The sequence below is a fragment of the Aphidius gifuensis genome, linkage group LG4 (genome assembly GCF_014905175.1).
Source record: "Aphidius gifuensis isolate YNYX2018 linkage group LG4, ASM1490517v1, whole genome shotgun sequence".
Lineage (NCBI taxonomy): Eukaryota > Metazoa > Arthropoda > Insecta > Hymenoptera > Braconidae > Aphidius > Aphidius gifuensis.
The window spans coordinates 17,360,785-17,384,129 of NC_057791.1; the positions used below are offsets into that span (position 1 = coordinate 17,360,785).

Below are 23,345 nucleotides of genomic sequence, written 5' to 3' on the forward strand. Positions count from 1 at the left end.
ATTGATTGATGATTAATAATACGTTAATAATTATCTCAATGATTTTTTTTTTTTTTATGCAATGAGTAATAGAAAAATGTTTACACAATTTATATAAATAAATAAAGCAACGCCACACTGTTAAATCACTGAACAAGCGTTACTGAACTAGTATGGAACTAGGATTTTATCATTGTGTTTGAATTTAGACCAACACATAGACACACAAGGATCAGATCGGAAAACGAATAGGAAATAGAAAGAAAGATGAAAAACACGTTCAAGCAATTCATAGTATCGTGCATCCAGTCTATCTAGCTCCTTTTTTTTTTTTTTTTTGCAAAAAATTAAAATACTTATTATTAAAACGTAAATCAACGTTCATCAAATCATTTAATTATATCAATTAAAATTAATTAATAATAAAATATATTTATGTACACAATTATTTATATACAAGTCATATAAATTTTATTAAATATTTTTTTTCTTTATACAATAAGTTTAAATTTTATAATAAACTTTAAAAAAAAAAAATATGATAATTTAAATTTGAGATTTCTTATCAGTAATATTTGATAATTGATATTTAATCTGTTGCTTTTTTTCGATTTCCTTTAATTCTTGGTAATACATGTACGTCACAAAAACACATACTGAATAAAAAACTGAAAAAAGAAATATATAAATTAATCTGATAAGTAATTAACATGAAAATGATATTAGATATAATTATTTATAAGTACCCAATGCAATAGTCACTGACACCTTCAATACCACAGGTGACAAAACATCAGACGTAAGTGTTTCAATACAAACATTTACTACTACAATAAAAAATATGCTCAAAGCAATTGCACAAAAATTTAAATAAAATTTCAGCCACGTAGCTTTTTTCTGAAATTAATACAAACAATAACAATGATTAGAAAAATTAAACTTTTATAAACACATTGTAATATTTTTTTTAATTTTTTGATATTTTTAATTTACCATAATTGCTCCACTCAAAGTAACTGCATACAAAATACTTGATAGAGCTATTGAGCTCAAAACAATTGCTCTGTATTTTATTGGTAGTGATTCACTCAGTGAATGATAACCAAATTCATTTATAAAAACTGCTGACATCAAGAAACGAACCTGAATATCAAAAAAACATTAATTTTTTTTTATTCAATTAGTTATGTTAATTGTTTATTTAATATTATAAAAATATTTACTTACATAGCTTAAGGTTAATAAAACTATTGATGCAGTTTGAAGATTACAATCGTAGATGCTCTTGAATGGTAACAATAATTTCTAAATAAAAAAGTAAAATATAATTTTTTTATTCTTTATAATCTAATATTTGAATTAAATAAATTAAATAAATTTTTATTTATGATAAATAACTTACATTCATCGTGAATTGATAAAAGACAAAATTTATCAACTTAAAAAATTATTTATGCAAAATTGAATACTGTTTTTAAATAAACAGTACTTTGGTCAATATTAATTGATTAATAGCAATGAGAATTAAATAGAATTTTACAATTTTGTAAGAAGATAAAAAAAAAAAAAAAAGTAAGAGGTTTAGAAGCGACACTGTGAAGGTCTAAAGCTAACTGACAGCATAAGCTAGTATTGAGGCTTACGATACATGCAAAAAATTGCAAAAATTTGACCACGAGGGTCAATGAATAGTCTACCAACATCAAAACTTTCCCTGAATTTTCACTAACCTTACCTTAAAAATCAGTAACCTTGAAAACTAGCGAATCAGTGAGCTGCAACTCAATAGAAACAGCCCTGAACATATCTACTGAATAGAAAAAAAAAAAATTTGTCCCAGGATTTTTCGGCTTGTTCCGTCATAACAATCATAACTAATGGTTTTGGTCTCGCATTATTAGAATTTAAACATAAGAAAAAAATAAAAGGGATTAGAGACTAACCTGAACCAACTTACCGTTCATTTTTCCGAATTTAACTTTCTAAAAATTAAATAATTAATTTACTAAAACTTGCTTGAAAAACATCATTGAATTTAATGTTTTAATATTTTTTACATTAAAAATAAATAAACCATATTTTTTTTTTATTTTTAAACATAAATAATTATAAAAAAAAAAAAATAATAAACATTGATTTACTAAAACGACACACGAACATTGTTCCTAGCATCCAATTCAACAAAAAAAAATAAAACACGTCAACTCAATTTTCTCGATTTTTCATTGAATTCACGTGTGTACTTGTATTATGTCGTGTATGCGTGTAAATAATATACCCATATAGATAAATGATTTTATACATATATTTTTTTTATTTACATACAAGTGTACATGAAAAAAAAAAAAAAATGGAGTAAAAAGAAAAAAGTATTGTTGATGGGAGAATGGACTTTGGTATTTCTGGCGCTTCCACAACCCAATCCCCGAGAGCAACGATCGGTATGCACGTCCATCCATCGAGAGTAGTCTCGTGGTGTATGAGTCCAGTTCAGTGATGGTATTTGGACAGCTTGTCGAGTTCACCAGTTCCACTTGCTTGCTTCCTATCCATTCCATCAACAAAATTCTACAATACAATATTACAATTCCAGTGACAGTTTCTGACACCTCAAGTTTGCTCTATTTATTTAATTTTTTTTTTTCTTTTTTGTTTTTTTATTCTATTATTTTAACTACACAGCTCAAAACTAACTGACTTGATTATCGATTTACTCATCTCTCATTTGTCTGGTTTTACAACAATTAATTAAATTTTTCTCTGATTGAACTAAAGGATAACCACATAAAAAAAAAGATATATAATTGCTCAGGGAATTATCATTTTTATTGGCTATTTTAACTTGACTTTATTTATTTTTTTTTTCAACTCACCAATTGATATTGATTACATTATTATTTATTATTTAAATTTTTAATTCATTTTTTATTTTTTATACTCGTGTTTTTTAAATATATATATTTGATGTGTTTAAAAAAAAAAAATCCAGTTTTACAAGAGCAATCACGAGTGTGCAGGAAGATGGGTTAATAATAAAGTTACCCAAGAATTTATAATTTGCATACGACCAGCTAACTTAATTAATCTGTCGTATAATTAATTTATTCAAGATCCAGTAAATCGATCAGTTAAAAGAGTAAAAATTAAAAATAACAAAAAAAAATAAAGATTGTGTAATAATAAATTTAAGCAAAAAACATTAAAATAAAAATAAATTAACGAGTAACAATTATTTTTTCAAGAGAGACAAGAAATTATTTTTTTACTCATCATATATAAAATGAAAAATGAAATTTAGTATTTGGAAAATGTTTATAAATATATAGATAAATATATAAATGTAATTTTAATTATAAATTTTGTTTTTTAATTATTGTTACAGATGATGAAGGATTTCAAAGCGAAGACACCCCATCAACTTCAAATTGCCATTAGGTGAATCTAGTAATTTTTCTTATCTATTTTATTTTCATTAAAATACTTTATCAATAAAAAAAAAAAAAATGCTTAACAACAAAACAAAACAATTTAACTTTTAAATAATTTATGAACAAAAAAAATCTAGGAAGCTAAGACAGTTTGAAAAGTGTGGTGGCCCTGATGTTTATAATAATTTGACAGCACCTTCTATTATCATTTCAGTCTCAGGCAGTTTGCAATAGTTATTTTATCTCCCACCTAGACCCTTTTAAATTTTTTTTATTATATTTTTTTAAACCACCTATAGCTTCAAGCAAAACTTTATCTTCTTGCATACATACAAAACTTGATGAATCACCAATACACATATATATAAAATGATTGTCTATATATATTTAGCCAACGGCAACAATACGAAATGTTCACATTATTATATGACGTTATATTGCCACTTGCATACATATCGTATGTATTAATAAAATTTATTAGCTGGCGTAAGTGCGCGGACGTATATGCGTTAATGGATTTTCAACCACTGTATCCATGAATGTTTCACAAAGAGTATCATGTATGATAACCGTGAAGTAAATGGGAAGCATGATAATTTGTTACGCTATATAATACTTTGCTTAAATTGTTTTATTTATATTTATTTATTTATTTTTTTTTATTTATTATATTGTTTTCTATATTAAAATAAAGTCGTTTAAATTAAAATTCATTTAAACATTTTTAAATCATTGTTATTACTTGTTCATATAGTGGTCAATATATATTGATTTTTTTTTTTTATATTTTTATTTGCAATATCATCAATTTTTCAACTAGTCATAAACAACGTTTTATATTGGCACTTGAACGATTCATGCCAGGTTACAATAACGACTAAAGATAGTTTTTTTTTTCCCTTTTTTTCGTTTCATAGCTTTTTAATATATTTTTTTTTTTTTAAATACTTGATGCGTATGATGGCAGAAATTTATCGTCTATGGTAGAAACTGTTTTGTCGATTTATAGCTCCCTTTACAGAGTCGTATACACCAAGATGAAGCATGAAAATTTTGATAGTTTAAAACCAGTGTGTGTGTTTGAAGCCACGACATTTATACACGTTAATTTTTTTTTTTTTTTTAATTCAAAATGACTTCAAGGAAGACCACAGTGTTTAGTAATTATCTATTTTTTTTTTAAGATATTTATAATGTCTATATGATACTGTCATTATATTTGAATGAAAAGGTCAATGAAAGTCTAGACATAAAATTTTATTTTTATTAAAATAAAGCTTTTTTTATTTTTTCATTATTTATTATTCAAATATTCAATATTCATATTTAAAATATATTTTTTAACAATAACTATTATTAAAATTTACAAAAAATAAAACAGAAAAAATCTATATAAATTTAAAATTGGACTGCAATTTGATAAATAAGATAAAGTCCAAATGCAAAAAAAAAAGCAGTCGTTATACTTATTGGTAAAAATAAAATAAAATATATCGGATAAAAGAAAAATTGTCCCGTAGACAGTAGAAAATCTGTCTATTAGATATATCCCCCGAGAGATTTTAAGGGGTCGATATAGATTTAGTACTTGATTTCTGGACATGGCAAGTAGGCAACACATTTTCGGACAGTTCTCCAATTTGTCCTAACAGCCAACCAACATATTTTTTTTATACTATTATCCTTGATGTTCTTATCCTGAGCAAAGCTCTCATTGGTTTGACAAGAGACACCACTTGTTCCGACTGCTTGGTCAAACTGAATCACATTGATTGACTCTCTGATGGACAGTAATAAAAAAACAAAAACAAGACAAATAATAAAAATCAAAACTAACCAAGTTGAATCATCTCACAGTAGGTCAGTTGACGTTGATTGGTTTGATACCTTTTTTTATTTTAATTTTATTCAAATATATTTTTATTTTTTTTGTTTTAATGTCGGGTTCATTTCAAAAATGCAAATAGGATATCTGGTATAGTGGTATGGTTTTGTGCTGACCACCTATTCAAGTTGGCTGTGCGAGAAGGTGAGAGATTCTTGTGTCGAGTGTGTATATATATTCAGTGTTCACCCAAGCCACTGGACTTGTCTCAGCAAGGATGCAACTCATCGTTTTTTTTTTTTCTTCTTCTCAGTATGATATTAAACACTATAATTATTATTTAAATTCTAGTAGGATGGCTCCCGGTGTTGCGAGTATAAATAATTTTTTTTATTTATTTATTATTATTCTCTTTTATTTCTCATTTAACCGTCGTCATACATATACTTGAATCTCATTCTATCATCATTATCATTACAATAATTTTTTTCATATATTGTTTTTTTATTTTTTAATTTGATATTATTATTTTTTATATTTCATACTGTAGTGTTGTACTTCACTGGCTTGTAATAAAAATAAATGAAAAAACAGAAGCGATATAAATTTAAAAAAAAAAAAGCAATGGTAGTTTCTGTGAAATCATGTGAGACAACTATGAAACTCACTCACAATTTTTATTTTCATTTAATTGCATTTGGTTTTGTTCCAGTGCGTAGGTGCGTTGAAAACCATAGTCAGTTATATATCTTGTAAATGCATTGATTCAAGTTTATATTTGTGGAGCAAAAATACACGCTCTTGACTACCATCATCATCATGACCACCATGGTTTATTACCAAGACCTGACCCCATGTAATCACTATAAACTATACCTTCTTCATATTTCTTTTTTTACCTCGGTCTTCTTCTTCTTCATCTTCTCATTCATTTTTTTATTCTTGTAATTCTTCTTCTTACAAAAAGTACATACACACATATATATCTACGTGGCCGTATTAGGTGCCATTACGAGCACAGAAGTTTGCACTTCTTTATCTTTCTCCACTGTTTCTGCTCCCTATATTTTATTTATCTTAAATTATTATTTTAATATTAAAAAAATATCTTGAAATTTTTATTAATATTTTTTTTTATCTATAGACTGTTTCATTATAACAAATTTATTTATTTTTGCATGATCAAGTTATTAGTATTAAAAAAAAATAAAAAACAAATTCATACTGTGATTTATGGATTAAAATAATAATGATAACAATAATAATAAGAGATAAAGAGAATGGAAATTTTAAACTGATGCAAATAATCAATTCCGTGTTTGTTCATGACTGGGACAAAAAACAATGCAATGGTTTCAATACCGGTAGCAATATACCCTCATGGAGAAATCGTGCGTTGTGGGTGGGCCTTGGTTGAACTCGCAATGACGGTACTACTGGTTGTTGTTATTGTTGTTGTTGTTATATATATATAAATATATATAGATATATTCATGGATTTAGCCAAAGGCAAAACGAGCTGTGTTGCCTCTATGGGAATTTGTGCAGCATGCTTATAGTAGACTAAATGCATCAGTGGATCCATGCCCTGAAACAATTTTTCAATATAAATAACTGTATATATTTTTTATTTTTCATTATTAATAATTTTGTAGATATATAGTTGACGTAAATATCATCAAAATAATTGAAAGATAATTTATAAAAAAAAAAATAGAAATCATTCATTTTGAAGGTTGATGGAGAAGGTGATTTTTTAAAAAACTATATTTATTTAATTTTTTAAAAAGTTGATTTTGATTTGATGGATGAAAATCGAGTAGCTTGGTAGCATGTTGAGAGGATATTTTACCGTTTAATATTTTTTTTTTTTGTTTTTTTTATTTTTTCATTATTTGTATTTGTAGTTATTTTTTATTTCTTTAAGAACACATCAGACTGACTAGTGGATACTTGTTATATTATTTGTACTATTGTTGGATCGTGACTTGCAGACTTGTTGGACCCGCAGTATTTCCAGGGACCCCTTTGGGCCTACCTACACTATAAAATACTCAATCATGGGGTTGATATTTATTTTAAAATTTTAATTTTAGTAATTTTAGTAATTTATATTTTCAAGTATTTTAAAAATATTTATCAGGAGTTTTAAATATTAAAATTGAGCATATAAATATCACATTTTTAATTTGAAAATGATTTTTTTTCCCCCATAAAAATTTGATTAGATAGAAAATTATTTTTTTAAGTTGTAGAAACTTATACTTTTTTGTCAGTCAATGATTTTTCTTCTTTTCAATTTATTTCATTTTTCATTTCTCTCTGACATGATTTTGATCTTGTCATATCAACATTTGATATTAATAATATCAAACTTTCATTACGGGAGTTTGTCAGACAAGTGAAAGTACACGTGTACAGTCATATCAAACTTCCTGATTAGTGTTGATATATTTATTAATTTTCTTTTATTTTTTTATTTCATGGTCAACTGGGTAATATAAATTGAAACGCACCAGTTAGTCTAACTACATATACTAATCAATAATAAATTAAATAAATAAAATCCTACTCAACATTATTATTTATTTCATTTTAATATCTAAAGTCAAGTGAATTGATGATTATCAAAATCCAGAATTACCTGAATAATAAATTGAAAAAAAATATTTATTTATTTATTATATAAATAAACATTTAATAATTATTTTTATTTAAATAATAGCTTTAATTTTTTAAATTTTATTTGTTATTTTTCAAATGTTTGAACTTTAAATTTTAAGTTAAGTTAAATTTTTTTCATTCTCACGATAATTAAATATTATTTATACCTGTTTTCTTTTTTTTTTTTTTTCCTCGATGACTAAAATCAATCAACCTAAATTACCTCCATCATTTAAAATAAAAAATCCAGTAAAATCGTCAATAATCATTGAATCCTAGATTTCTTATCTCCAAACATAATTTCATATCTGATGTTTTTATTTATTTATTATTATTTTTTTTCATCGTTTTTTTTTTATTTTTTTGGAAGGGGAAAAATGATTGCTTTTGATGTTAACGATAAAGGTTGAATATTGTACCTGTAAGATTCATCAATGTATACGTATTGTTGCAACTTCGTCATTATAGACACGTCAATCAAAACACACCCTGCCGAGTTTTCCACAACTATCATGGGTTCCACCTTCGATCTTGGACCATCAACCGACTTCAACTATCATTTATAACATTTTTAAAAATATTGTGTAAGCACATATTGATACTTTGACAGATATACCTGCAAAATAAAAGACACATAAAAAATTCTCAACAATGGAAAACCCTGGTTACCTCTAATTTCATTGTCACTTGTTATCTAACTTTTATTATAATTTCAATCTCGTCAACCAGATTTCGTTTTTTTTTCCATGCTTATTTTTATAAACCATTTTTATACTTTGTCACCCCCTTTTTCATTTTATTATTTACAATCAAAATTAATCAAATTTAACCATCGAAATTCAATATACACTCTGTGTGTCAAATAATTTTATTTTTTTATTTTTTATTCTTCTTCTTGATCCTTCAATCATCTATACTATTATATCATCATTTTTATTTTTTTTATTCATATTTTCATTTAGAAAAAAAAATAAATAATTTTCTATGACATTTTGGTCACACGAATATGTGTGGGCTTTGTTAAAATTCGTGGGTGATCCATGATTATCACCTCAACATCCAAATCATAGAATATTTTTTTTTGGGTTTGGCTTTTGACCACAAAATTGAATTTTATATTATTAACTTATTTACTATAATGTTATTATTATTTTTAATATTAAAAAACAATCAAAAATATATTAAATGACTTTAAGGAGAATAATGAAAAATAATCAAATAAAACAGTGCTAATATTAAAAAAAAAAAAATTAAGAAAAAAAAACGGACTTGCTAATAATAAAGTACGAAGGAGTGGACCCAAGTTTTGACGCGTAGGCGAATCGACTAAGATTCATCCAAGTGCCTCGCCCTTTTTTTATATCTTTTTTTTTTTTTAAGCACATATATATATATATTTCATTCACATCTCATTCTCTTTATTCTCTTCTTTATTTAATTTTTTATTTATTTTTTAAAGTGTATATATGTGTGCCACAAGTATCAAACTTTTAATACTTAATCTTTGTTTAAAAAATTCTTGTAATAATAATTGTGTGTGTCTCTGATGGTGTCTGAATATATATAAAAAATAAAAATATATATCTACCATATGTTAAACCCCATAATTAGAGGCATTTGCAAAATTATATGCACAAACGCGTGTGTCCCCTTAGTAAAATATCGGCTTAATAATAACAGTTTGAGAGCACTGGGCAATTATCAATATTTTCGTGAGATGCATTGAAGGAACTTCTCATCTCTCTAACAAAAAAATTTATTTTTCTTAATTTTTATCATAATATATATATATTAAGCTTTTTTTTTTTTATTGTTATTATGCTTTTTTGCTCGTCTTTTTTGGGTGATCACACGCAGAAAAAAAGAGGTGGATCCGACCGGAAACGACGTGGGTGTCGAGGGGTAAGGAAGACAATTCACCTTTGAGTGAGGTGAATCCTCGAAAAATAAAAAATAATAATAATAAAAAAAGATAAAAATAAACAATGAAGAAAAAAAAAAAATAAAAAAACATTGTAAAATAAATGTTTAAACCTCCTCAAGAATAGTCTTGAAGTATGATCTTTGACCTGTGTCTATACACAAGAATATATACAAAAATAAAATTAAATAAAAAATATTCAATTGTTATCAAATACATTGATAGCTTATAAATATATTATTTATTTAATAATAATTTTTTATCTTTTAAATATTTTTAAATTGTTGTGTTAATATTTTTTCAATAATTTTTTATATATAAAATTAAAAATTCTTTTTTTAAAAAAAATTTATTTTTATTAAAATAACAAAAAACAAAATTATAATTCTGTAAAACATGATTTTCAGCAGCATGTTTGAGATATAATTTTTTCTCAAGTGTAATTATACTTAATATTATTTTTTTCATCTGTGAATATTTAAAAAAATATTTTTAAAAAAACATCAGTGATGAAAGTTGAGGGATATTTGAATAGTACTTAAAGGGTTAACATTAAAAAAAAAAAATCGACAAAAGTTAGCCCTGCAATAACATGTCCTGAACTCACTGGTGCAAAAAAAGAAAAAAAAAAATTTTGACTAATTGGTAATTAAGTTGGGTTAAACAGTGGTCAGAAAAAATGATAAAAAAAAATGTTGAAAAAAAATTCAACTTGCGTGTATCGTTTTTCAAGACGCTAATTTAATTTGCAGTTTCGTCGCATTTATTCTCTTACCTTCTTAAATAATACCCGAGTATTTATATATATCCACTGAAAAAAGTTGTTTTTTTAATTTTTTTACTTGATGCAGTACAAAACCATATAGTCTGTATATATTTTCACTAACTCCTCCTCATTATTATCCTCAACTCGAGTAATAATACCATCAAGACTAAATCACACCCAACATAACACTTATAAAATGTTCATTTAACTCATTCATATAACCCAATGATAATAAAAAAAATCATTTATTAAATTAAAAATTATTTATTGCAATATTTAAAACGCGATTTTCTTGAAATTTAAAAAAAACATATATAATTACTGGTTGATCAACTCGAGTTAAATAAAAATTCATTATCATTATTTTTGCATCAATGAACTTTTAACAGACTAAAGTATATACATAAAATTAATGATGGTCATGATCATGACTCGATTGAAATGAAAATGATGAGGCGTTATCGAAAATTATGGTTTATTAAAAATAAAAAAATCAATGTGTAATATGGTTACACCACAAACATCAACTTGAAGCTTCTTTAAATTCAAATGTATTCCGACCATTCATATATAACATTCATTCACTTTTTTATCTTCTTCTTCTTCTGCTTCTTTATCTGTTTATTTGACTCTTCTTCTTAAAAAAATAAATAAATTTGTAAAAGAAAAAAAATAAACTAAAAATTGACTGACCAAAAATCTGACAATGTGCACGCCTGTCAATGATGACTAAACGATAAACAAGAACATTGATGATTTGGGTTGTCTACAAAATTGATGACGAGCATATTTAGCATGTTGGGGAAAGTGTTTACGTCTTCTTGTATCTAGTCTTCTGATAAAAATAAGATAATTTAATAATAAAATTTAATTTAAAAAAAAAAAAAACTAATACTAAAGAAAGTTTTAAAAATGTTTTTTATATTTTTTTTTTTGTTCAAACGTAGAGAAGAGATGGGGCGGGTATATGAATAAAAATAAAAAAAATAAATGTAACTAACAACAGAGAGAGGATGTAGGCGGTTGAAAAGGTATACGTGTCTTTTGAATACAACCGGTTCAACTTTGAGATTGTTTTTCACAGTTGTATCCACCAAGGGGGAAGAGACATCACCCACGCTAATAAAAAAAAAAATAATACCAAAAAATATCAAAATGGAAAAATTAAATAAATATAAATGCAATTGTATATTATTTGCTTAGATCAAATTTTCATTTAAACATAAAAAAAAGCTTGTTAATAAAAATATATAAGGGTGCATTTTAATGTCTATTAAAACTTGATGATCATGATGATCATGATGGGAGAAAAAATGTAACAGCTTTTTATTGGCCAGGTAACCAAGATGAAGACAAGTGTTGTAATCAAGAGTGTCGTAAGCTCTTGGTATATATATAATATGAGTACTTGTAACTTGCCTTAAGCACTTTGGCATTGTATTTCTTAAACTTTTGGCTCACATTGCAATTTTAAGATTCAATGAATTTCATGGTAAACAATTGACTATCAATTTATTCTCTAGTATCAAACTTGATACTCATTTTATTGTATATTCACTTGATTTATCATTTATATCATTTTAGGCTATCTTTAAATTTTATTTATCAAAAATAATAGATAAATAAAGGCAATTAGATTATCAATTTATTAATCCATTTTTTTTTTAAATTCATTTTTTATAATAGAATATACTTTTTCATTATGAAAATGAATAACAGTTATTCTTCTTCAAGTGACAACAAGTTACTTGAAGTTTATAAACTGAAAAAAAAAAAATAGGTTTACCGTCAAAAATATTTTGACAACTTTAAAATATTGCCAAAAGACTTAGCTGCCTAAAAAGTAAATCTCAGTGTACAAAACTACTCTCTACCCCCTTGCTGAATTGGCCCTGGCAACCCTCAACTTCATAAATAACACAAGATAAAATGAATAATGTATAAAAATGTTAAAATACACTTTTTTTTTTTTTTCATATGATTCTGGAATTTTGCCATGATTTACAATATATTATTCATAAATATATAAAACAAAAGATTTAATAATAGGTAATTATCTTAAATGACTATAAACTTTATATATAATTTTACAAAGAAAAAAAAGATATTTATAATATCCAATGTTCCACCTGTGTTACCCTTGTATAATTTACCAAACATCTGTAGACTTGATTACTCTAATATATTTTTTTATAAAAATATAAATATCTTTAAATTTAAAAATAAAAAAAAAAAACATAATATCTCAAGTGAAAAAATATACACAGATTCTTCGAGGCGCGTGTGGCATATCAGGGGTTGATATAAACCCAGATAAAATAATACAAAAAAATTAGATATATAAAAAATAAGGGCGGCATGCACGAGCGCCGTTTTCCGATGGAAAAATTAATAGAATCATTTTACAGAATCTCTCGGTTACCTTCGCATGCATTCTCTTCACAAACCACCCTGTATTATTATTCACGTAAAATGTGAAGTACGTGTATATTCAGACAAAATGGAATTGGATAATACAAGCTAAAATATATCTCAATAAAAATTTCATTTGATAAAAAGAAAAAATATAAAATAATCATTTATGAATTCAGAATTCTTCTTAATTTTTTTTTTATCCATACAATAATAGAACAAAAAAAATTAACATTAAATTTTTTTTTATATAAAATCAAAGGGATATTGTAAAAAATTATGAAAAAAAAAAAATAGATATATAGTGTGAGCAGTGTCTGTGTGTGTGTTGTAGACATAAAAATAAAATGTTCATCACAGACAATAGACATTCATGAAAATGAAATGGCAATACAGACTGTGGTTGTAAACTGAAAATATGTCAAAGATAATAAAACAATTAGCCATAAAACATAACGATCTTGTGTGTGCTCACCGTATATATAGAAGGTGCGTTACCGAGACGAAAGTATTTTAGACATGGATACAAATGTTGGTGTTGGTTAATATATATAAAATAAAAAATAAGAAAAAAACACTTGCGAATGAGTGAAAGAAGAAAAAGATATAAAAAAAAATCAACAAGAAATAAGATAGAAGTTAATAAACGTTGTTCTTTTTATAAAAGAGGGATGGAACAAGGCGTTGAACAAAGTAAAAACAAAAAAAAAAAAAATAGGGACAAATGAATGGGCGACAATTCAAAAATAATAAAAAAAAAATTTATATATATATTTATAAATAAATAAAAGTGTATAAATAAAATAAAAAATAATAAACAGCATTGAAAGAAAAAAAAAATATCTGTTGGACAATGGATATTGTATGTTTCTGGCTTGTGGAAACCTACGTAAAAACGTTGGTCAATGTGTTGCACACGTTGCCTAGTAACATCCTCATAAAATTAAACATCTTGTATAATAAGTTTGCCAACACCAATGTCATTAAAAACTTTTATACTCAATCGATTAAGTATTTTATTATTTTTTTTTTTTAATTGTTATTGGTAGATCAGGTCATCAATGATGGCAATCAAAAAATTCCATTGTCACATTATGTTAACTAAATAATAGAAGTTTGTTTGTTTTGTTTTTTTTTAATTTTTATTATCACATTGTGAATTTTTAATGAAAAAACAAGTGATGAATGGAGGTTTTAAAATGACTAAAAAAAATATAATTGCTTTGTTATATTATATTTTTAATTTATTTTTTTAAGAGGGAGAAAATAGTAAATGAAATTGCAAAAGAAAGCTTTTTATTTTTTCAAGTCAACAAATGTGTGATTGAATTTTTGGATTTACAATTTTTAGTCGTTTTTTTTTTAAGTGGAGTTAATTAAACTTCGATAAAGCAATATTGTTATTATTAAAACCAAAAAACAATTTCAATATTTAAAAATATATTTCCTTATATAATTTTAATTTGACAATTTTGTTTTTTAATTATTGTTACAGATGATTTGAATTTCAATTGAACAAGCCAACAGATCAACCTAGATTTTCCACCACATCCACTACAGTAATGGTGAGTTTATTAATTTTTTTTTGATCTATTTTACTTTGATTTTAATTGGACCAAACTTTTTTATAAATCGTTTAAAATATTTTCATGTATATCCAAGAAGTTATTATAATATTTTAGATAGTTAAAAAACATAAAGAAAACAATAGCATAAAATTATGAGAAAGTGTGACACTAAAGTTTCTTGATCAATGGGGTCAAAGATCGATTAGGGAGTGTCATTCATTGGGGTCGTCAAGTCTAAGAAAATATCCAAGAAAACTATGAGGATTCTTTCACGATACACAGTGTACATATATGTGTGCTTACTGACTTTTCTTTTTTATTCTCAAATTCCAATGTTAAAAGGACATTTATCACCACCCTAAAAAACTCAAAAGCAATTGAGTATACCATTTCTTGTATTTTCATTTCTTTCTAACATTATACAATTCATGATTCTCTAACTTTGTATTTTCAATGTCATCACTTTCTTGTATAGATGTCTTGCAAATATATTTTTTTGGCCACGTGTTATCCGTCTAAATTTAACCAACACAGCCAGCCATGCGTCTTTTTTTTCCCTAAAAAAAAAAAAAAGGGTAGCAAAAAATTCCAATATATATTGCTTCTAGTCTTGTCGATCTTGCTCGGACGACGTGACATTTTATATAAGAATGCGTTTTAAATTTTTCACCCTATCTTCTTGTGATGTGGACAATAAAAATAACCAGCATACACTAACTTTAGGTCAATACAAAAATTTATTAGTAAATTCTATGTATATATCATTCGTTGAAAAATTTTATAATAGTTAATTTTTTTTTTTATTTATTAAATTTATATTTAATATGAACAGTAAAATAAAATCAACTAAATCATCATGATAATTTAATAATTCTAAAAATCATTTAAAAAAAAATATTGAATTCTAAAAAATTTAAAATTTCACGACAATTTAAAATATAAAAAAAAAGTTTTACCTGTCAAAAATTTAGTCATCATTCATATGAGAAAATTGATAGACTATTAAATAATTTAAAATTTTTTAAAATAAAAAACTATATTTTACTTATCCAACACCCTATTTTAAAAATATTAAAAAAATATTAAAAACTATATTTTTATATACTTAATCATAGCATTCAATGATAATGATGTTCCAGGTCTTTATAAAATGTTTTTTTTTATTTTTGTTATTTTCTATTACCCCCTTTTTCATTTTTGTTATTTTTTTTTTCTAATTTAATCGTTTTTTAGTTGTTTGTTTGGGATAAAACAGGAAGAATTTTTATCGATTAACCCTTCTGGGAAGTTTGTGATCCTTCTTGGTAGTGATTATCACAAATGGCGCGCAACGTGAGACGATCAATTCAACCATAACAACAATAAAAAATATACAACAGACACTGATCGTCTAGTCGTCGCCAATTGAATTCTTTGAACGCACACACAAGTTTGTTAACAGCAAATACTTGTATTCTTCTTCATCTAAATTTTATTTTATTTATTATATATACTTTTACTTTGTTTCGTTTTTTCAACAATAAATGTTGTATAAATCAATTTTACAACATTCTAGTATCTATACTTGGGGTCATCCTGACATATATCATTGCAACATCATGTAGCTTTTTTTTTTTTTCTGAACTCTCAACCCTGTTTTACAACAATGCATTTGTGTATATATAAATATACTTAAAGCTCACTTCCGCATTTTCAAAACAACAATATTTTTAAATGAAAAAAAAAAATTCCCATAATTAAAAAAAGGAAAATACTTACTGTCTAATAAATTTTGATAAAATATTTTCTCTGTTGTCGCAATGGAATAAATAAATTATTATTTTTCAATTAACTTATCTATTTTTATTTTTTTCTTTTTACGAGATATATTTCAATTATTTTCAAAAAATTGATTTTATTTTTAAAAAAATTCTCCTGATAAAATGACAAGCTCCAATTATTCTCAAAAAAAATTATGTGTCAGTAGGGGGCAATGAATTAAAAATTGATATCAATTTATTATAGTTCATAGGACTTCTTGAAATGTATATATTTAAATCAAAATTTAATAGTTAATTTGGTGGTTTTTGAAACTTGCCACAAATGTGTTCTTTTAAAACAAACACAAACGAAAGGTTTACCGCAACATTGTGTCGATATATATTAACCAAAACACGAAGAGAAGGAAACAAGATGAATATCTGTATATACAGTAAAAAGAGAGAAATGTTTTGAATGATATACATATATATATCAAGGGTGTAAGAACGTAACCGATGTTCACTTATTGGCGGCATGTCTGCCAGCATGGTGCAGACAAGGTTTTCGTTCAACACGCGACTCAAAATTATCAGTATCTCTGTTGCTCTTGCTGACTCTGTTGAATTTCCCTTTAACGTTTAGTTCGCGATTTTCCAATGGCAAATATATATGTGTATATCTCGACCACGAATAGCCCTAGGGTGTGAGCAACAAAGACAAAAAATATTATTCGTTATTTGTGTGGCTTTATTGAGGGGGTGGCAATAGAGACGAATTTTAGAGGCAAGGGAAATATTGGATAGATGAGGTTCAAGGGAAAAGGGAGGAAAAAAACAGGTGGCGCTCGAGAAAACCACACTGGTTGTAGCTGTCAAATATTGTGGTCGTTTTTTAAAATCGATTGGCTTTTTTTTTTTTATATATATATACCACAATACCAACCAAACTATATATACTAAAACTTAAATAAAATCTGTCATACGCACGTGTGCTCATTCATATCACAACTTGAATTTCTCCAACAGAAATATTTAAAAAATTATGTTATTATTATTTTTAAAAATCTATTTATTAAACGAATGTTCATTTAGAAAATAAGACAATTCAAGTGAATATATTTTTGTTTAATATAGTAATTATTATTTTCAACTGTTTGTATATATTTTTTTAAACAAAAAAAAAGGGGTGGATATATTATAAAAATAAAGTTTAGAGAGTAATTTTGATTTCAAGATTATTTTGCTTCAAGCCGAGTTTGAGCTTGCAGGTTTTTTTTTGTATGTATGAATGTAACGATGTCAAAAAAATAAAAAATAAAATAATAATAATATATGTTGTGGAAAAAAAGGGACGATTGAACCCCCCAAGCTAATCAACTTTGCTTTGCTCACGCGAGAACCATCACTGTAATTAACATTTCTTATTTTATTTTTTTCTTCATTATTTTATTTTTCCTTAATTTTGAGACTTTGTTTATTTTTTTGTAGATAATTTATCGGTTATAAGTGCATATAAACATATTGTATATCGAAAATTTTACATTGTATTTTATGAAAATATTATAATGTGAAAAACACGTGAAATTGTTTCCAAGAAAATACATACGAATGATATTTATTTATTATAAAAATTGCCAAAATATAATTATAGTGTCAGTACAAAAAATTTCTCATGCGATCAATGATAATTTACGGTTTCTTGGAAACTTGTTGATATAATTTTAGCAACATTGTATTCTATATACTTACATGCATCACAAAAAAGAAAAAAAATTGATGGTAAATAAATTGTGACAACTAAATTGATAATTTTAAATAAAAAATACTTAAATCAAAAAATAAAAAAACATTGAAATTATCCAATTAATATAATAAATATTATTAGATTAATTTTTTTTTAAATGTTACTTTATATCGTAAATAAAAATATAATAGACAAAAAATAAAAAACCATATAATAACGATAATTTGTGTGTAATAATAGGATTTTGGGTTAAAAAAAATTATAGAATTATCAAAATTAAATATTATTTTATGCCTTTTTAACATGACCATAAAATGGCCAATCAGTTGAATAATTTTTAAGGTGTCCACAAGTGGAATTATTATATTTCTACGCCTTCAGGCTTTTTTTTTTTTTTCTCAAATATTTATAGACAATATGAAATTCAATATACTTCCTTTTATAATATATTTTTTTCAGCTTAATATTTTTATAAATGTAATATTTTTTATACATAGTAGCCTCTGGAATTCTTTCAGGGTCTTGATGTGTATATTTTTTTTTTCTTTGTCGTTTTCCTTGACTCTCTGATGGGTGATGGTCTAGACACCTATAATAAGGCAAAAATAAGCTCTTCATGTGGTACCCGCGGGCAATGACCAAAATACTGGAAAAAAATTATACGAAAAAAAAAAAAAATGAGTGCAATTCAACAAAAGGGTTGGTTTAAATTTTTGGATGGAAAAACTCTTGTGGTCTTTTCGTTTGCTAACGACCTGTAATCTCACCGCAAAATTTCATAATTGCTTTGAATTAACGAGGCAAAAAATTGTAGGCAAGTCACGTGAACTAAAATAATCTAGGATAAAATGTTTTTTTTTAATATAAAAAAAAATACCGTGAAATAAATACATAATAATTTACATTAAAAAAAAAAAAGGATATTTATTTAATTTTATAGTGCGTAGAATTAATTTTTTAATTCAATTGCAATTTAATAATTTACACATGTGCTTTTGTGATAATTTATGTTTTTATTTTTTTAATTTTTTTTAGCTAAAAAATTAGTGAAGGATAATTTTTTTTTAAATAAAATTTATATCCTTTTTTTGTTTTTAAATATAAAAATAAGTAAAAATCATGTGCTGTCCTTTGGGATGTAGAATTTTTTTTTTTATTTCTTTTACTGAAAACTAAAATGATAAGAGTACTTTTCTTCAGCGAGTTAGTGAACAAAAAAAAACATGATAAAAAAAAATGTACAGTAAAAGTAGAACAGGTATAACCGCACGATAAAACGAATGACACCTAAAAATTATGCACAGCCATGCTTGGACTTGCCTCAAGGGGTTTTCCCACTTTTTTTTTTTTTTTATTATACTTGCTTATAGATAAAAATAAAAAATCAGAATTATATAAAAATAAATAGCAAACCACAAAATAACTTCTGTTGTACCCACAAAATAATTACCATCACAAAAATCTAAAAAAAAAAAAACCACAATATTTTTTTTTATCTAATTTTTAGTACTCTTGAATTTTCAAAACCTTCAATGTTGTCTTTCAATGATAAAAATTCATCCCAAGAGAAACATCATGTTTGCATATTTACTTTTATATTTTTTATATTATTTTTCTCACACAAATTTCAAAATGAAAAAAATAAAGTAACTCTTTTTTTTTTCAGTCGACAAAAATTTCTCGTACTGAATGACATCTCGTTAGTAAATTTTTCCTCAACTCTACTATAAACTTTTCCTCAAAAAAATCAGATTTTCCGCAACCAAAGAACCAACACATACAAATATATTTTTCTCGTTTAGTTTTTATCATTTTTTTTTTTCCAAAAGTAGATAAAGAAACTCTCGACAGTAGCAAGTGGATGTTGCAAATAAAAAAAAATATAAAATAGAGGGGTCGTACGACATTTTGTATTCGCAAAAAAGAAAGTAAAAAAAAAAAATACAAACATACACAAACGAGTCTTTGGGGGATGAGAGTAAAGAGAACATATACAAAAGTCTCAAAGTTTTTTTGACGATAAAACTATGCGAAATGAATAAAGATAAAAATACACAATGGTCGAATAAGCACAAAGAAAAAAAAATAAAAATAGGGTTCAAAAATATTACATTTTAGATTATTTGAAAATTTTTATTTATGACAACCCCCTGAATCCAAATAACCTCCAAATATTTTACCCTCTCACTAAAATAAAAATTCCAAAAATTTTTTTTTCCACTGTAAATAGCTTCAATAATCATTTGCCAAATTGTTCATCAATTTTTTTATTAAAAAAAAAAAAGCATTGTAGCTAAGAAAAAATAACAAGCATAAAATAAAAAATATTACATCATTTCCGGTGTTATAAAATCGTCCCTCAAGAAAAAAAATTTCTCAATAGTAATTTTTAATATTTATTTCTTATATACATTTATTTTTCTACAGAAGAAAAATTATTGGCCACCCATGGACCTTATACGCACCGGTCTAAGCGTTTCTCTTCGTTGTGCGAACACGTACAAGCAATTATTATTATTTATTGCACCTTTCAAACCCACAACTATATACATACCAACAATAATAAAAAAAATAGTTAAAAAAAATATATATAAAAACATTTTTTCTTTGTTCAATAATCTTGATATTATTATTGTTATATATATTTTTTTATTTGTCAACTGTTTAATCAATCCAACACATCCTTCGAAACAAATTTCATATGAAAAAAAAAAAAAATAGAATCCATTATTTAAATTTGATATTAAATACCAAGTGGTTAATATGTGTTTTGTGTTTTATATATTGTATTTAAATATATATTTTTTTTAAGTAACACGCGCCAACCAACTGTCGTATTTACCTGTTGTAAAATTACCAGATGCTATTTGGCTCAATATTAAAGTGATCTATGTGTCACCTTAAAGATAATATATACACAATAGAAGTCTTAAAAAATAGATAAAGAATAAAATTATTAACAAGATAAAAAAAAATGAAAAATGAAATATTGTATCGAGTCACGTTGTTATTCAGATAAAGGAAAATGTCCTCTGGGAATATTTTGGATATCATAAGAGACAAAGTTAATCGGAATTTCGATATATAAATACGTGTGTTACTCAACCGGAAATCTTGAGATCCGATTAGGGATTAACGAATTCGTCTCGACCCCAATTCACCATGATCCATCTTTTATCATTTCATTTTTTTTTCTCTATGTATGACAGAAATAAAGTCAATTTTTACTTTTATTAATTTATATTTTTTTATGATAATTTTAATGATGTTAAAAAATTTTTCAAAATACATATTTGAATTTATCGTGATTGGATATATTTAGTTTATGTCGGAAACGACGACTTTTTGATCTTGTCATGAACTCGAGGTGTCTAACCTCTTTTATTTTTTTTTTTTTGCGTTTAGTGTGAGCTTGGTCAGCAATGTTTTTTTTTATTTTTTTGAGAAATAAAATTTAAAAATTAGTGTGAGTGAGAATATAGGTGGCTGATTGTGTCAGTTGTTTGTTGGGTACTTTCATTGTTTTCACAAAATGCATTCGTCGATTCGGCTGGTCGCTTTTTCCCGTAACCAAGAATGACTTCCGTCGTTTGGGGTCAAATCGGTGACAGGATATCGCTTGTCCAAATGTTTCCCATTCATTGTCTATATGTTAATTTATTTATAACATATATTGAATTTTTTTAACTTTTTTGTTTTCATCAACAGTTTTTCTAATAAAACAAAAAAAAAAAACTGAACAGTTTGATCAACAATATCATTTTTTTTTTGAATGAATATTGATAAATGAATTTTTGAAGTTTTTTTTTATAAAATTTTTCTACTCTCTTTTTTTAAGGTGCGAAATTGACCTTTATTCCTTTCTCAAATTTTCAAATACTTTTTTTCTCTATTAAACTGGAACGTGACGAACAAATGATTTTTTCATTTTGTCTGTAACATCCTTGAATAAATATACTTCAACCCCTTGAATAATTTTTATTACAATAAATTTCTTGAAATGTAATTTCCTATTTTTCAATTTTTATTATTACTTGTTAATAATTTACATTAATGTAAATATATAATTTTTAGAAATTAAATTTTCCAATGATAACCATTTTTCTTTTTTCTTTATCAAAATAAAATATATGTTTGGTGGTGGACTGATAATAATGGCTGAGTCTCTTTGTGGTTGACGACGTAGGCGGAGATTTCCAACCCTTTTTCTCACCAGCAAAGGGTGGCATAGAAGAGGGTTGCGAGTACAACTCTATATATATCTTCAAGTATATAACCAACCGAAATATACCGAAGATTATTATTATTTTTTTTATTTTTTTCTTTTGCGGATACGCCTCGTTTAATCTGTCTGTGGTTTGATGGTGAGCGCGCATATCGTAATTATATTAGCACGTGAAATGACTACCCTTATTTCAACACACAAAATTTTCACCCTGGAGTATATTTCAAATACTTTTAAATATCTCCCTTTATTTCTTTCATCATGTTAAATTCTCAAAGTCACAGTAGAATTTTTACCTTTAAATAAAATGAATTTTAAAAAAAAATATCAAACAAACCAAATAAATTTTTACAAATTAATTCTTTATATTTATAAAATACAAAAATATAAATTATTTTCTATAAATAATATACCTATAGTTTATTTAGATCATATAGCAATATTAAATGTAAATAATTTTTTTTTTTGTTAAAAATAAAAATTACGTTGAATAAAAAAAAATAAAAAAAAGGGAAGAAAACAAAGTATTGATCCTCACTTTTTGCAAGTATTCTGTGGGCCCTCAATCCAGCCTAACTCACCCTTAAATTCTCCCTCAGTGTCCACCCCTTTGCCTCTTTTTTCAACCCCCTTACAACTCGCTAGATGTGCTGCATACCAATTTTCTTGATTTTTTTTTGTTTCTTTTTCTTTCCTTTTTACTATTCTGATACTTTTTTTTATTTATATTTATTTATTTATTTTTTGTGACAATGTTGTGCGTCCGTTTGACTTCCTGCCTTTCCTTATATACAACATACACCACATGCGTTTACTTCTTCACCGTAATACACAACAATATACATAAAATTTTATACTAGAATGTTGTATAATGTGTGCGCCAAAGAAACGCCCGCAAATCGACAATAACGACGATGACAACAAACGATGAGGAGGATTCAGGGAAAAACCTGATATCAAATGTTATATATCGTTTTAAAACTGGCGCCTATGTCATCCACAATAAGTTGCAGAATATATATTGTATTTATATTCATAGACACATTGGTATGTCGGTTTCTTTGACATTTCAAA

General features: G+C 25.4%; 1 long non-coding RNA gene across 1 annotated transcript in view; it reads left to right on the forward strand.

The window, feature by feature from the left end:
* The first annotated feature begins 3,355 nt into the window (after positions 1-3,355).
* LOC122855357 overlaps positions 3,356-23,345 on the forward strand; it is a 44,360-nt gene continuing 24,370 nt past the window's right edge. The window contains exons 1-2 of the long non-coding RNA XR_006374063.1: positions 3,356-3,414; positions 14,491-14,560. This is a non-coding gene — a long non-coding RNA (uncharacterized LOC122855357). The remainder of the gene's footprint in view (positions 3,415-14,490; positions 14,561-23,345) is intronic.